The sequence below is a fragment of the Bos taurus genome, chromosome 19 (assembly GCF_002263795.3).
Source record: "Bos taurus isolate L1 Dominette 01449 registration number 42190680 breed Hereford chromosome 19, ARS-UCD2.0, whole genome shotgun sequence".
Classification (NCBI taxonomy): Eukaryota; Metazoa; Chordata; class Mammalia; order Artiodactyla; family Bovidae; genus Bos; species Bos taurus.
Window position 1 is genome coordinate 7,536,975 of NC_037346.1, and position 16,883 is coordinate 7,553,857.

At 49.1% G+C, this 16,883-nt stretch overlaps 1 non-coding gene across 1 annotated transcript; it reads left to right on the top strand.

Annotated features, from left to right (window-relative positions):
• The first annotated feature begins 440 nt into the window (after positions 1 to 440).
• Positions 441 to 513, top strand: TRNAG-UCC (transfer RNA glycine (anticodon UCC)). The gene has a single exon. It is a non-coding gene; the product is annotated as a tRNA-Gly (tRNA).
• Positions 514 to 16,883: the final 16,370 nt, after the last annotated feature.

Sequence of the window (16,883 nt, forward strand, 5' to 3'; positions counted from 1 at the left end):
CCACCGGCCTGAGAGTCAAGTCATTCGGACCAATGCTGAGCTGGCTGGGGAGGGCAGTTTGGGAGCAGCCGGGTCTCCCCACAGAGCGGGTGGGGAGAACGTCCAGAGGCTGGTGGGGTCTGTCATGTGTGGCTCACTTCACCCTTCAGACACTGGCCTCTCTTGCCCAGAGCTTCACCCAGGGAACCCATGAGCCCTCACAATACGGCCTCCTCATGCAAACCACCTCTGGCTACTGGTTCCAGAAAAAAAAAAATGCACTTTATGGGGCAGGTTGTAGCTGCCCTGTCCTGGAATCATGTCCATCAAGTGTGGCCTGGAGCCCATCTCTGGGATAAGCACAGCAGGCCCCTTCTCCTGCAAAGACATCAATACCACGCCCTCCTCCTTCCTGGCAAGACCCTCCTCACCCATCTTAGAGAAGAACAAGGAGGGACAAGTCCCTGATGGTCCAGTGGTTAGGATTCTGCACTTCCACTGCAGGGGGTACAGGTTCGATCCCCAGTCAGGGAACTAAGATCCTGCAAGTGTCACGGAGCAGCCTTAAAAAAAAAAAAAAAGGAAGAGGGAGGCATCCTGAAAGATGCATCAGGTACCTGAACAAGCCAGGCTAAAGGTTAGTTCCCAAAGAGACTGTTAGCTACTCAGGTCACCAGACAATTAAAACTTAAGGGGTGTTTTCCCTTTCCCCCTTTCTGAAGAAGAGAAAGCTGCTAAGGAAAACAAAATCCACTACAGAGAATTGCCTCTGAAACTCTAATCTCACTGCATCTGCGATTACAGTGTGAGGAAATTTATACCCCAGTGAAAACATACAAACAGCCACCCCTGAGGGTGGATGGGAGGGTTGGAGTCTTGGAGAAAGTGCTCGGGAAATAACTGCAATAACCATTTTCATTCGAATGAAGTTTATAATTCCCGTGCTTCAAACATCATACACATTAAAAGAGACTTTCTCAGGGCTCTGATTTATCCCTCAAAAGCAGGACCTTGTGCTGCAGAGACCTGGCCTGACATCCACAGGCCACTCAATGAATTGTCACTCACGGCTGAGTGAAGAGTCCCTGACACAGAGCGCAGGAGGGCTCTTGTTTGTGGGCCTGCAAGCCCAGTCTCCAAAAGTGACGGGAGATGGGATGATGGAGGGGTGGGATCGGAGGGTGCCAGGCTCTGTGCAGAGGAGGGTGCCCACTCCCATTCATGACTGCAGACCCTGCCCTGAGACAGGAGGGTGAGCTTTGCCCCAGGCCAGGGTCTTACTGAGAACAAGACTATTAGCAGAGCATCTGGGCCCCCGAGAGGAAGGAAGCCCAAGGAGAGGCCTTCAGCCTTCGGCCAGGACAAGAGAGGGGTCACCGGGCCTCCACCACCTCCACCAAAGAGCCACATTCCGGGATGCTGACAACATCCTCTTCTTGATCCGCGTGCTGGTAAAAAAGTTTTCAGGTTCCATGTTTAGCTTTTATGCAGTTTTCTGCCCTTTGATTAAGAGTTTGTTTTTTAAAGTCACCAAAAACAAAATCAAATGTCCTCCCCCACAGTCTCTGGGTTCTTCACAGCCCCTTTTTACTGGGCAGACGGGAGCACCCAGGCAGCTATTGCTATAAATTGCCCAGTTTAACCCAAGTCAGTGAAAGATTGGGTCAGGCCGGGAATGGCCCCCAAGGGATATTTCACTCTTTCACCACAAAACTCAGAATCTGACCTTCATTTGCTCTTTCATTCACCTCACAAGCTTATGTTCACCACACATTTCCACTCAGTATCCCCTAAACTGGACGTCTCACACCTACCCCGAAACCTGTCTGACCTCCTCTGAGTCACCATTTCCCCAGAGACAGACTCGAGAAGCTGAGCTAAGGGCTCTAGTTCCCCTCAGCTGTTTGAGGTTTACAACAACTAATGGGTTACACTGTAATTTCTGCCCTGGAAAAGTCGCCAGACTCCATCCCTTCCTTTCCCTGAGCTACACCTGCCTCTTCCAGCCCCTGAACCCTGACAACCGCCTCCTCCTTGTATCATGGCCTGCAGCCCCTACGCCTTCCCGATCAACCTCCCTGCACCCATCAGAGACAGTGCATGCGTTCATCACCAAAGGCTTTTGACGGCGCCCTACTGCCTCTGAGACAAGGCCACAACAAGCCCCAGCTTCGCCAGCCAGGCCCTCCATGACCCAGGCCCGCCTCCCTGCTCACTGCTTTCAGCCCAGCGGCGGCAGTGGGCCACTCTCCACTCCCCACGCTCACCCTGCACGTTTCGACTCCCATGACTCCACTCACGTGACCTTCTCAATCCCACATACTCTCCCCACTTCCCGATCCTTTGATGTCTCCCTCGGCCTCCAGGGCTCCGCTCAGAAGTGAACCCCCGTGAGAAGTCTGCCCTAACCCCCTGCTCAGATTTCAGCACCTCTTCACTCAGCAGCTACTACATGCTGCCCAGACTTGACTGCCATTCTGGCTCATCGCGTTGGGACCAACATCAGAAAAACCAACCGGCTCTCCCTTCGGAATGTTTCCAGAATCTGGGCATCTCCTTCCACCTCCAGGGGTGCACCTCGTGCAAAGCGTCACATCTCTTCCTGGGATTCTTGCCCCTGGCTGTTCTTCCTGCTTCCATTCGGGCCTCCCAATAAGATGTGTGGTTTACAGAGTGACACTCTGAATATGTCTCAGGCTATATACTACGCTTTGGCTCAAAGTCTTCCTCAGAAGTCTAAAGTCTCTATCACAGCCTGGAAGTTTCTGTGGGATAGGCCCAGCCACCTCTTTGCAAGGTCCTGATTTTTTTTTTCCAACAATCTATAAATGTAAAAACCATGCTAAGCTCGTGTGCTACATATCAGGTGGCAAGCCAGATCTGCCCATGGGCTGTAATGTGCTTACCCCCAACTTCAAGGCTGAACCGGCATCCTCCAGGTGAAGATGGAAGAATGGGTTGGGGATAAGCATCAAAGTGACCCTGCAGAGTTAACAGCCTTTGAAAAGTCTTTAAAACACGTAAATTATATCTGGACTGAAAGAGGAGAAGAACAGAGGGGTCAAATGAGGAAGGACCTTTCAAGCTACAAACTTCATATACTCTTTGAATTGTGTAAAGACATGATCAGACCCTGATGCTGGGAAGGATTGAGGGCAGCAGGAGAAGGGGATGCAGAGGACGAGATGGTTGGATGGCATCACCGACTCAATGGACAATGAGTTTGAACAAACTCCAAGAGATGGTGAAGGACAGCGAGGCCCAGAGTGCTGCGGCCCATGGGGTTGAAAAGAGTCGGACTGGACTCAGTGACTGAACAGGGACAATGATCAATCAGGCTTGCAGTTTAGGAACATGTCTCAGGAAGGAAGAGAGATGGGGGATGGGCCATGGGCTGAAAGAGGCTTTAGTGCAGGCGGGATCGTTCTGGATCCTGTTCACAAGCCTGCAAAAGCCACTGTTAAATATTCAGGCATTTTTGTAAGTCAGCAGTTGGACACATCCCTTATTTTAAGTTAGACTTCATACAGTTACAATGAAATAAATTACTTTTAAAACCAAGGTAGTCAGTACTCAAAACCTTATCACTTTATCATTATTTTATGACGTTTTACTATTATCTTCGCTCTTGCGGTTATTTACGCCTATGCATTTATAGGGCGTACATACATAATAACGAGCTACTGAGCATCTCGGCCCAGCTGTACCCTCGGGGACCTGACGCGGGTAGCTTGAATGTGGCTCTCTCTGTGGGAATACTTACACCCCAGAAATGGACCAAAGCTACAAATCAGGACCCCTCTCCCGCCCCCAGCTGTTAAACCTTAACCAGTGCCCTGCCTGGCCTACAGCGGCGATGGGTACCGGCGTTACGAAGGAGGGGCAGGGCCGGGGCGGGGGGGATGGCTGGGATGAAATCACCTCAACCAGGTAGCTCTGGAGCGATGAGGGAGAAGGACAAGGAGGAGACGCTTCCAAAGGCCTCCACATCAGAGAAGGGTCTCTTTATAAAGAGGCCGCGGTGGGAACCCAAGCCCCGGCTCCACACTCTCCCTAACGGCCTGGGCCCGCAGCCGCAGGGCGAGCGCGGTGCGGCGGGAGGAAGCGAGCGCTCGCCCAGGGTCCCCGAGGGGTCGGCCCGGCCCCTGCGCCCGCGTTTCCATCTCAAATACAGCTGCGCGCAGGGCTGTTTGGGCGCCCGCGGCGCCCGGCCAGCGGCCCGGCGTGTATTTATAAGCACACAGCCCCACAGACAGGTCTCACCGACATCATTTCGCACGGCCCCGCGGTGCCGGCGGCCTGCTTCCCGACCTCCCGTCGGGGGCGGCCGCCGGTAATCGGCGTTGATGGGAACCGCGCTCTCCCGGCCAGAGGCACGCAGCCCGCCGCCCACAGCCAGCGCCGGCCTCCCTCCCGGGGCCCGGGGGCCGGGCCTTCCTGGTAGAGCTCTGGGGAGAGGCGGCTGTAAACACGCCGCGGGCTGACCCGCGTATGGAAATGACTCGCGGTCGGGCCTGGCGCCCGGCCACAGGCCTGCGGCCTCGCTGCCGCCAAGTATCTTTAGCAGGAGCCTCGGAACCGCGGGCCCCCCGCCGCCTCCGCAGGCCCCCGCCCTGCCCGCTCACACCCCAGGGCCGAGCCTCACCCTCGAGCGCGCGACGAGGGCCCGGCTCCATCGCCCCCCGTGTCATCTGACAGTAATCATGACTTCCGCTGCCTGGACCGGGCTCTTGTTCCCAGGACCAGGCTGCATTTACACGGAAGCAGCGGAGAAAGGAAGGCCACAGAGGGCAAGGTCAGCGGAGGCATCCGGGGCTCTGGACTCACTAAAGACTCACAGCATCGGGCGGGAAGGGCCCCTGTGCCCGGGAAAGAGAAGATAAAGCCAGGGGCAGTGATGGCAAGACTGAGAGAAGAGGGTCGTGGGACTAGAGCGGAAATCCACAGGTGCAGTTACAGGGTGAAGGAGCCGTCATGGGAGGAGAGGAGGCCTCCAGCCTAGAGGCAAAGGGAGGAGGGGTCCCTGAAGACTGAGTCAGGCAGAGGCCCTCCAGGAGCCCTCAGAGGCTGCAGGGGCGCCAGGCCCGGTTTCCTAAGAGCCCTGGAAGGCCTCCTTGAAGACATAGTCCAAACAGGACCACCCTAAGACCATCTTTCAAGAATGCTAAGCCTTCATTTCTTAACCAAATTTCCAGGCCGCCCTTGGGCTGGGGTCTCGCAGCTGTGGGAAAGCGGCAGGTGAAGGAGACAGTGAAACTTCTCTTGGTCTCCGTGACCGGTGGCCTCTGTTTTCTCTGAGACGCTGACACGGCCGGGGTTAACCCCTCGATGAGACGGTGCACAGGGCACGTGGCTGTTCCACAGATCCGTCCACTGAAGCTCCTCTCTCTCTCTCTCCCTCCCACTTTCTTTCCTCGCCGCCCCCTCCGTGTGCCCATTCTCTACAATACCAGCAGTTGGATTGTTCTTTCTCGAGTTGAATCACCCTCAACCTCCCTGTAGGTTCCACATTCGCTCCCATGTCTGCCCTCCAGGGCCGGGCAGGATAAGTAGATGAGAAAACGACCATGGGGATGATGCTGGGGCTGCCGCTGATGAGGCAAATATTACTCAGCTCTTACCTTGCACTGGGAAATTTGCAGCCGTTCCGTCACATACGAGGATCGCAACCTCACAGAACAGGTTCTTTAACCATCTCCATTTCAGAGACTGTGAAACTGAGACTTGGAGGCATTCAGTAACTTGTCCCACATTTCACAGCAAACGGGTGGCAGAATTAGGATTTGATTCAGAGTGCGATCCAAAAGCCAGTTCTCTTAACCACGGGGATGCATTGATTTTTTTTTCTCTGTCTTCAATTTGTGCATGCATGCTGTCTATTCAGTCATGTCTGACTCTTTGCAACCCCAGGGACTGCAGCCCACCAGGCTCCTCCATCCATGGGGATTCTCCAGCCAAGAATACTGGAGTGGGTTGTCATGCCCTCCTCCAGGGGATCTTCCCCACCCAGGGACTGAACCCAGGTATCCTGCATTGCAGGTGGATTTTTTACTGTCTGATCCACCAGGGAAGCCCAAGAATACAGGAGTGGGTAGCCTATCCCTTTTTCAGGGGAACTTCCTGACGCAGGAATTGAATAGGGGCCTCCTGCATTGCAGGCAGATTCTTTACCAACTGAGCTACCCAGGAAGCCTTCCCAGAGTTGAGTAGAAGCCTTTCCCCACATGCTTGTCAACCTCCTTGAAGATCATCGAATCCAGCTCCTTCCTTTTGAAAAAGAATGCATTAACCCTGCCTGCTGGGCTTCCATCTTTCAGAGACCTGAGAGATTCAACCACAAAACAGAGATAACGGAATCAACTCTGCAGAGTGTCTATTAGGTACCATGTCTGCCATCTCTACGATGTCACTTGCAGCCACCCATTTGGGGACCCGCCCTAAATCGACTTCCACCCCCCTCCTACTGCTCCTTCAACACATCTCCCCTTCTGTGCAGCGGGTCCTCACTGCCTCCTTCAGGTTAGACATGCCCTCTGTCCGCCACTCCCCTGCCTCCACCCACAATAAACCCAGCTCAGATGCAAGCCCAAACCCTGCCCATTGTCACGGCAGTAAACAGCCTGGACACGAAGCACACCTCCCTCACTCCCCAGAAGGTTAATAAATCAGATTCAGACGCCTATTGTTCTGGACACAGTCAGAATCAATTGCAGGATTTTAAATCTCTCAGCACAGAGCAGCTGGCTGGCTACGAGAGGCCCCACTATGTCTCTGGGAAAACTTTGCCAGGGATGGAATGAGAAAGGAAAAAAGGATCAAATAATCAATAGCTATCATGAGCTCTTGGCCTTCTCCACACAGTATCCTTCGGGAGGCAGGTCCCCAACTTTATCCTGATTCTCACTTCATAAGGGAAAGAGGAGGGGCAGAAAGAGGCAGGTCCAGGTCCACTGGACCCAGGCTTAACCCTCGGATGGGTGGGATTGCTCCCCACCCACCTCTTAACCTCACCAATGCCTAATTCCATCTGCAAATGTTTGAATCTTTCAAAAGTAAGCACTCACAGCCTGAAGCCACAGGGTGAATTCTAGTTTATTATCCCAGAATTCCCAAGAAGAATTCATAGAAATCCTTGTATCTTAGGCTAATTACCACTCACCACCCCCACCCCCTAGTCATTGGTCTTTTTTTTAATCCCTTACTCTCATGGGAGACATGGTGTGCCTGCCACTGCCGCCTGAGTGGCTGCTAGCATTTTCCCTAGCTGTTTATGTGGAAAATCATAAAAATATTTGGTGGCCAAGAAAAGAGAGGGGAAATGCTTTGGTGGTCTGATGCAACAGAAATGCTTTTCTGAGGGGGAAAAAAAAAGCTGGCTGTCTTATTCTAATCCAAAAGCATGCATAAACGCTGTATTGATTGAAAAGTACTAGGTGGAAGGCAAATTTTTCTCAGAGACCTGCCCCCACTCCACTCCCTCAAAGCAGACAAACGCACTATTGGCAGCTGGCAGAGGGTAAGTCACTTATAATCCAGCCACAAGGTTTGGGAAGAGCTGAAAGCAAAAATTCTTGTGGGCTGTACTCTACCCTGAGTCTGGTATTATGCTCCTGCCCTGGTGGCCTAATTCTCTTGGCTGAAAGCGGAAGCAATGCTGATGATGGTGATGATGGTGGTGGTGGTGATGATGGCAGAGGTGGCGATGGTGATAATGATGGTAGTGATGATAATGGTGATGATGGCGGTGGTAGTGATGGTGGTGGCGATGATGTCAGGAGTGGTGGTGATGGTAGTGGTGATGGTGGTGATGATGTCAGGGATGGTGATGATGGCAGTGACTGGTGATGAATGACAGTGGTGGTGGTGATGGTGGTGGTGATGGTGGTGGTGGTGATGAAGGCAGATATGGCAATGGTGATAATGATGGTAGTGATGATAGTGGTGATGATGGTGGTGGTGATGGTGGTGATGTGGTGATGGTGGTCGTGGTGGTAGTGGTGGTGGTGGTAATGGTGGTGATGGTGGTGGTGGTTGTGGTGGTGGTGATGGTGATGATGATGATGGTGATGGTGGTCGTGGTGGTGGTGGTGGTGATGGTTGTGGTGATGGTGGTGATGGTGGTGGTGGTGGTGATGGTGGTCGTGGTGGTGGTGGTGGTGATGGTTGTGGTGATGGTGGTGATGATGGTGGTGGTGGTAGTGATGGTGGTGGTGGTGATGGTGTTGATTGTGGTGATGGTGGTTGTGATGGTGATGGTGGTGATGGTGGTCGTGGTGGTTGTGGTGGTGGTCGTGGTGGTGGTGGTGATGGTGGTGATGGTGGTGATGATTGTGATGGTGGTGATGATGGTGATGGTGGTTGTGGCGATGGTGGTGGTGATGGTTGTGGTGATGGTGGTGATGGTGGTGGTGATGGTGGTGGTGGTGGTGATGGTGTTGATTGTGGTGATGGTGGTTGTGATGGTGGTGGTGGGGATGGTGGTGGGGATGGTGGTGGGGATGGTGGTGGTGGTGATAATGGTGATGGTGGTGGTGATAATGGTGATGGTGGTCGTGGTGGTGGTGATGGTGGTGGTGGTGATGGTGGTGATGATGGTGGTGGTGGTGATGGTGGTGATGGTGGTGATGGTGGTCGTGGTGGTGGTGGTGATGGTTGTGGTGGTGGTGGTGATGGTGGTGGTGGTGACGGTGGTGGTGATGGTGGTGGGGATGGTGGTGGTGATGGTGTTGATGGTGGTGGGGATGGTGGTGGTGGTGATAATGGTGATGGTGGTCGTGATGGTGGTGGTGGTGGTGATGGTGGCAGCGATGCTGTTGCTGCTGCAGCTGATGCTAATCAAAAGCCATTTGTGCTACATTTCATAGTCATGAGGCCTCACCACAAATTCTGTCTCCTTTGATGCTGGTAGGGATGTCCAGAGGGAGGTGAAGTAGGAATCATTATCACATTGCACCCATTTCATAGAGGAGGAAGAAAACGAAGCCTTGCCCAGTGTCTTGCCCAAGAACAAACAAATTGTCAGTGGCAAAACTCAGGTTCAAACCCTGCTTTTTTATCATGGTGCTTCAGACTCTAAACAGTGCTGCCTCATACAAAGATCATCGAGCCACATAGCTCAAAACTTTCCACTGGCCACACTTTTTTAAAGTAAGAAGAAACAGATGAAACTGATTTTAATACAAGCAGACTCCGTTTTATTGCATTTCGCTGTATTGCTCTTCATACATGCTGCATATTTAATCCGTTGAAGGTTTGTGGCAACCCTGTATTGAACAAGCCCATCAGTGCCGTTCTTCCAAGAGCGTTTTGCTCACTTCATGTCCCTGGGTCACATTTTGGTAATTCTCACAATACTTCAAAGTTTTTCACTATTATATTCATTATGGTGATCTGTGATCTTTGATTCCACTATTGGCATTGTTTCAGAGCGCCATGAACAGCACCCAGATAAGATGGTAAACGCAGTTGATAAATGTTATGTGCATTCTGACTACTTCACCAACCAGCTGGACCCCCATCTCTCTCCCTCTCCTCAGGCCTCCCTATTCCCTGAGACCAACAATATTGAAATTAGGCCAATTAATGGCATCACGTGCATGTGAGCTAAGCTGTTTCAGTCATGTGTGACTCTTTGCAACCCCATGGACTATAGCCCACCAGTCTCCTCTGTCCATGGGATTCTCCAGGCAAGAATATTGGAGTGGGTTGCCATTTCCTCCTCACAATGGTCTCTAAGTGCTCAAGTGAAAGGAAGAGTCATACATCTCACTTTACATCAAAAGTTAGAAATGATTACATTCAGTGAAGATGGAATGTCAAAACCAGAACAGGCCACAACCTGGGCCTCTTGTACCAGTTAGCCAAACTGTGATTACAAAGGGAAGTTCTTGAAGAAAATTAAAAGTGAAACAAGTTGCCAGTCCAGGTTCAATGCACGATACTGGATGCTTGGGGCTAGTGCACTGGGATGACCCAGAGGGATGGTATGGGGAGGGAGGAGGGAGGAGGGTTCAGGATGGGGAACGCATGTATACCTGTGGCGGATTCATTTTGATGTTTGGCAAAACTAATACAATTGTGTAAAGTTTAAAAAATAAAATTAAAAAAAAAGTGCTATTCCAGTGAACACATGAATGATAAGAAAGGAAAACAGCTCTGTTGTTGATATGGAGAAAGTTTTAATGGTTTGGATAGAAGATCAAACCAACCGCAATATTCCCTTAAGCCAAAGTCTAATCCAGAGCAAGGCTCTAGCTCTCTTCAATTCTATGAAGTCTGAAAGAGGTGAGGAAGCTACAGAAGAAACGTCTGAAGCTACCAGAAGTTTGTTCATAACACTCACGGAAAGGAGCCATCTCCATAATATAGAAGGGCAAGATGAAGCAGAAAGTGCTGATGTAGGACCTACAGCAGGTTATCCAGAAGATCTAGCGAAGATGATTGATAAAGGTGGCCACACTAAGCAAATTAAACAGGATTCAACTGGAACACTATGCCATCTAGGACTTTCATAGCTAGAGAAGTTGATGTTCGGCTTCATAGCCTCAAAGCACAGGCTGATTCTTAATAGGGGTTAATACAGCAGGTGACTTTAAGTTGAAGCCAATACTCATTTATAATTCTAGAGTCCTAGGACCCTTAAAAATTATAGTAAATCTGCTTGTGCTCTATAAATGGAACAACAAAGCCTGGATGATGGTACATCTGTATATAACACAGATTACTGAATATTTTAAAGAATACTGGAGTGGGTTGCCATGCCTTCCTCCAGGGGATCCTCTCAACCCAGAGATTGAACCTGCATCTCTTAAGATTCCTGCATTAATAGGTGGGTTCTTTACCAGTAGCGCCCCTCATTAGCGCCCCATCTGCCTGCAATGCAGGAGACCCAGGTTCGATCCCTGAGTTGGGAAGATCCCCTGGGGGAGAAAATGGCAACCCATTCCAGTATTCTTGCCTGGAAAATCCCATGGACAGAGGGCTGGTGGGCTATAGTCCATGAGGTCACAAGAGTTGGACACGACTTAATGACTAAACCACCACCACTCAATATTTTAAGCCCAGTATTGAGACCTACTGCTCAGAAAAAAAATTCCTTTCAAAATATTACTACTCATTGACAATGCACATGATCACCCCAAAATTCTGATAAAGATGCACAATAAAACATGTTGTTTTCATGCCTGCTAACAGAGCATCCATTCTGCAGAACATGGATCAAGGGCAAATTTTCCCCTTTCAAGTCTCATTATTTAAGAAATTTATTTTTTAAGTCTGTAGCTTTATCTACATAGCCGCAGGTGGACCTGGGCAAAATAAATTGAAAATCTTCTGGAAAGGATTAACCATGCTAGGTATGCCATTAAGAAAATTCATGATTCATGGGGAAAGGTCAAAATATCAGTCTTAACAGGAGTTTGGAAGAAGTTGATTCCAACTCTAATGGATGACTTGGAGAGGTTCAACACTTAAGTGGAGGAAGTAACTTCAGATGTGGTAGAAATAGCAAGAGAACAAGAATTAGGAATAGAGCCTGAAGATGTGATAGAATGACTGTCAGCTTATGATAAAACTTTAATGACTAAGGAGTTGCTTTTTGTGGATGAGCAAAGAAAGTGGTCTGGTGAGGATACCGTGAAGACTGCTGAAACGACAACAAAGGATTTAGAATATTATACATACTTCGTGGGGCTTCCCTTGTAGTTCAGTCAGTAAAGAATCTGCCTACATTGCAGGAGGCCCCCGGGCTTGATTCCTGGATTGGAAAGATCCCCTGGAGAAGGAAATGGAAACCCACTCCAGTATTCTTACCTGGTGAATCCCACGGAGAGAGGAGCCTGGCAGGCTGCAGTCCATGGGGTCGAAAGAGTCAGACACGTCTTACGTGTGTCTGCCATATACTTAGTTGATAAAACAGTGGCAAAGTTTAAGAGGACTGATTCTAATTTTGAAAGATGCTCTACTGGGGGTAAAATATTATCAAGCAGTATTGTGTGCTACAGAGAAATCACTCATGAAAGGAAGAATAAATCAATATGGCAAACTTCACTGTTGTCTTATTTTAAGATATTGACGCAGCTCCTCCAGCCTTCAGCAATCACCAACCTGACCCGTCAGCAGCCATCAACACTGAGGCAAGACCCTCCACCAGCAAAAAGATTACTATTCACTGAAGGCTCCAATGATGGCTAGCAATTTTTAAGCACAAAATATTTTAATTGTTATGTACCTTGTCTTTTTAGACATAATGCTTTTGTGCACCTAATAGATTATGGCATAGTGTTGCCAGTGGGAATTTGCTGTGTGACTCAGGGAACTGGAACTGGGGCTCTGAACCTAAAGGAGTGGGATGGGCTGAGAGGTGGGAGGGGGTACATATACACTCACGGTTGATCCATGTTGATGCATGGAGGAAACCAACACGATGGTGTAAAGCATTATCCTTCAATTACAAGTAAATAATTCTTTAAAAAAGATAATGTATAGAGTAAACATAAATTTTACATGCACAGGGAAACCAGAAACTTTGTGTGACTTGCTTTACTGTGATGCTTGCTTTATTGCAGTGGTCTGGAACTGAACCCACAATATCTCTGAGGTATGCCTGCACTTTATGTAACCCAATATATCCCAGACATCATCATTTCAACATAAAATCAATGTAAAAATTAATAATGGGATATTTTACATTCTTTGTTTTCATACTTGTATTTTGAACTTGGAGCACATTCTCATTTCATTGTGGCAAGTGGCTACGTTATTGGCCACCAAAAGTCTAGAATGATCCAGAACGGCTTTGATAACTGGGTGTGGTATTGAGAGAATCTCAGACAAAAGGAAGCATGATTGCTGCTTGACTCATCTTTATTCCTGAAGAGGAAAAACTCTCATCCTGAGTTGAGCTCCCCATAGTCAGGCAGGGAGGGTGCAAACGTTATTTCAGTTCACGAATGGTATTTTTCTTTTTCTTATCCTCCCCCTCTTCTTTCTCTCCTTCTTGAGCAACAGCTGCTAAAACATCTAATCCAGATATTAACACTGAGTTATTTGCAACTCATCTACAAGCAATCACATGGTCTCTGCCATCTGAAGATTTTCTGACCTCCAACTGAATTACACTCGGTGCTACACCAGGCACAGAACAAAAGCAATGACCCCTCAAAGAACACTGGCCACTTACCTCTGTGCTTCCAGCAGGGAGATATGGTTGGAGGAGAAAATTAAGGAGGAGGAAGCAAGAAATGGAAGGAGAGAGGGAGGAGAGTACTGGGTTGAATAGTGACCCCCAAAATTCATATTCACCTGGAATCTCAAAATGTGACTTTGTTTGGGGAAAAAAAAAAAAAGTTCTTTGCATGTGTAATTAGTTAAAATGAGGTCATACTGGATTAGGGTGGGCCCTAGTTCATTGACTGGTATTCTTAGAAGAAAAGGGAAATTTGGACATAGACACAGAAGACACAAGGAAAAACATCACGTGAAGACAGGGGCAGAAATTGAGTGATGCAACTACAAGCCAAAGAACTCCAAGGATTGCTGGCAGCCAGCGTAAACCAGGAGAGAGCCACGGACCAGGTTCTCCCTCAGGGCATCCGGGAGGAACTGAGTCTGCCAACACCTTGATTTTGTACTTCTGACCTCCAAAACTATTAGAGAATACATTTCTGTTGTTTTGACTCATCCAGTTTGTGGTAATTTGCTATGGCAGCCCTGCAAAACTAATACAGAAAAGGAAGGCCAAGCCAGACATGCTCACTTGTGAAAATCACTAAAGAACAAATACAGGATCAGAAAGAAATTGCAGTTGAGAAAATCAGCTCTCCTCTCCCTCCTCCCTCTCTGATCACCCACTCTGGTCATCATACCTGAGTCTCAGGTTTGCCTTGAAGAGATTAAGCCTTAAAATGAGGAGTTCAGAATTTCAAATATTGTCTGCCAAAAAAAAGAAAATCTGGGCTTCCCTGGTAGCTCAGTCAGTAAAGAATCTGCCTGCAGTGTAGGAGACCCAGGTTCAATCCCTGGGTCAGGGAAACCACCTGGAGAAGGAAATGGCAACACACTCCAGTATCCTTGCCTGGAAAATCCCATGGACAGAGGAGCCTAGAGGGCTACAGTCCATGGGGTCACAAAAGTCAGACACAACTGAGCGACTAAACCACCGAAAGAAAAAATCACTTACTCTATGTGACTGCTGAGGACAAGATGAAGACCAAAGATCAAAAAGTATAGGAAAACAAATTTCAGTTCCACATGCAGAAATTTTAAATCGCAAGTGATCCGTGGCAAGTGGACTGCCTCACAGGATGAACTGGCCCTGGAGGTATTAAAGAGAAACTATGGGGATTTTATCTTTCTGATATCATCAAAGGAAGTCCTGGTGGGATAGGAGAATAAACCGAATGATCATAGAACACATTTCCATTAAAGTTGACACTGTGTAAATAAGGCTTTGTGTCTGCTGGGCCCCAACCTCCAGGAGACATGGCCCTGCTCCTGGCTTTGGCTGACCAGATTCTCACGTATTTTGACTAATATGGAGATTCTAATCAGAGAGATGCAGGGGCTAGCACAGAATAACTTGGAACCATAGCAAGTCATGGCCACATGCAGGTTAAATGTATGGGGGAGCAGGAAATACGAGTAAACAACAAAAACCAACAGAGAGGGGGGGAAGCAGAAAGAAGCAGATTTCTAGTGTTTCCACATACTTATTTCTGCATATCAAATTACTCCAAAATTTAGTGGCTCAAAATGACAACCATTTTATTATATAGCTTGAATGTCTGGATTAGGAATTCGGGCAGGGCTCAGCTGGGTGATTCTTCTGTTTGGTATGGACAGAAGTCACTGTGTGGTCATCAGCTGACAGATGGGCTGGAGCAGGAGTGTCTGAGATGATTTCACTCCTGTGTCTGGCATCTTGGCAAGGAGGTGGAAGCCAGGCTCAGCTGGCACTATAAACCGGAGTGCCCAACTGTAGGCTCCCAGAATGGCCTTTCAGGGTTATTGGACTTCTTATAGGAGAGTCAGCACTCCATGAGTGAGTATTTCAGTGAACATGCCAGAAGCTCCCTGGCCTTTCATGGCCTAGCCTTAGAGGTCTCAGAGCAACATTTCTGCCACACTGCATTGGTTGAAGCGGTCATAAGCCCACCCACAGTCAATATAGACCCCACCACTTCATGTGAGGGAGGCGGTCAAAGGATGTACGACCGTGGGTTAGAGCCATCACCCCAGAGAGGAGAGAGACAGGACGAGCCGTTTTCCAGTTTGCAGTTCTCATGAGAAAGCCTCATCCTTAGCGACAGTCCTCTTTCTACTTAGTTAATTCGAGTGGGAGTCTAGGCCTTGCAACCAAGGTAGTTCTACTTTGGGCTAAATTTTGTCCCTCACAGTTTGATGTTGAAGTCCTAACCTCCAGTACCTCAGAATATGACTGTATTTGGAGATACAGTCTTTAAAGAGAATATTAAATTAAAATGAGAGCTTTAAAATGGATCCTAATGCAACATGACTTGTCTCTTTATAAGAAGAGATCAGGACACGGAAACACCCAGAGGAAAGATCCCAGGAAGACACCAGGAAAAGCGGCTATCTGCAAGCCAGGGAGAGATGCTTCTGAAGAAACTGACCCTTCCAAGGTGTCGTTCCTGAACTTCTAACCTCCAGAACTAGGAGAAAACAATTTCTATCTTTTAAGCCATGCAGTCTGTGGTGTTTTATTGTGGCCACTTGAGCAACCTCATACAGAGCCTGACTAATCGAGTGTGCCCACTGTAGGTATCTTGGTACTAATACAAGCAGTGGGGAGCCCGGGCCTGCAAGCCTACCGGTTAGAGCAGGATGGCCCCAGCCCAGGCAACTCCAGTGCTCAGCGAGAACACAAAGCATGCTGGGAGCCCAGGCTGCTGCCTCCTCAGTGTCATCCAGTGGAATCAGGAGACACAGACCAGGTGACTCCTCTCTCCGTCTCCCCTCCTGGCAAAGAAAAGCAATGACTCTCACCCCTGCAGTCCCACAATCAACATCTCAGCCCCAGCCAAAGCACCGCCCTCATCTTGTCCATTCACTTCCATGACGCCCACTGTGGATTCTCATTAAGACCTCTCTCTCCGGCTGCTGACTTCCGTCCCTTCTTAAGCTGGCCTGAGGCCATGGTTCCTCATTTAACTCACTCTCTGGCTGTCACCGCCAATCCCTCACCACCTCGCTCCTCAGTCACATTGAATCCAGAAGGCCTTGCAGCTCTGTAGCCAAGCCCACAGTGTTCCATGTCCCCCCACCAGCTGCATGGGCATGTGCCAAAGGAAAGGCCGCAGAGAAGACCAACCATCCCTTCTCCCATCTCCCATGGCACCTTCCAAGCCTACCCTAGGCCCCTCCAGCCCCCAGCCTGGGAAGCTGACCTTGCCTCCTACTTTGCAGAGAAAATAGAGGCTGTCAGGAAAGCACGCCCTCACTTTCCTGCCACCCCCACCTCCGTGCCCTGTATATTTGCGCTGCCTTTCCTGTGGCATGCCAGGGGTGTGCACCACCTGTCCAGGGCTAATCCCACCACCTGTGCCAAGACTCCACCCACCCCCACCTCCCTAAGTCCCTGTCCCACCGAGCAGCACTCCGTCTTTCCCGTGCCCTTCCTCCCACTGTGGGCATCTCAGTCTCAGCACAAATACTTGATCAGGACTTTCCTTCACAGGGAAAAAAAAAGTTCTCAACTCTGTTCTTGCCTTTAGTAACAGCTTATTTCCTTGCTAAATTCCTGGCTGAGAAACCTGAAAAGCAAGCTACTTTAAATTTTCTTATTTTTCATGCATGCATTTTAAAAGTGAAAATCTCTTAGGGTTTTTATTTCTGTTAATAAAAGGGTATATGCTTGCTGTTTATTTTCAAAAGAGTCTAATCAA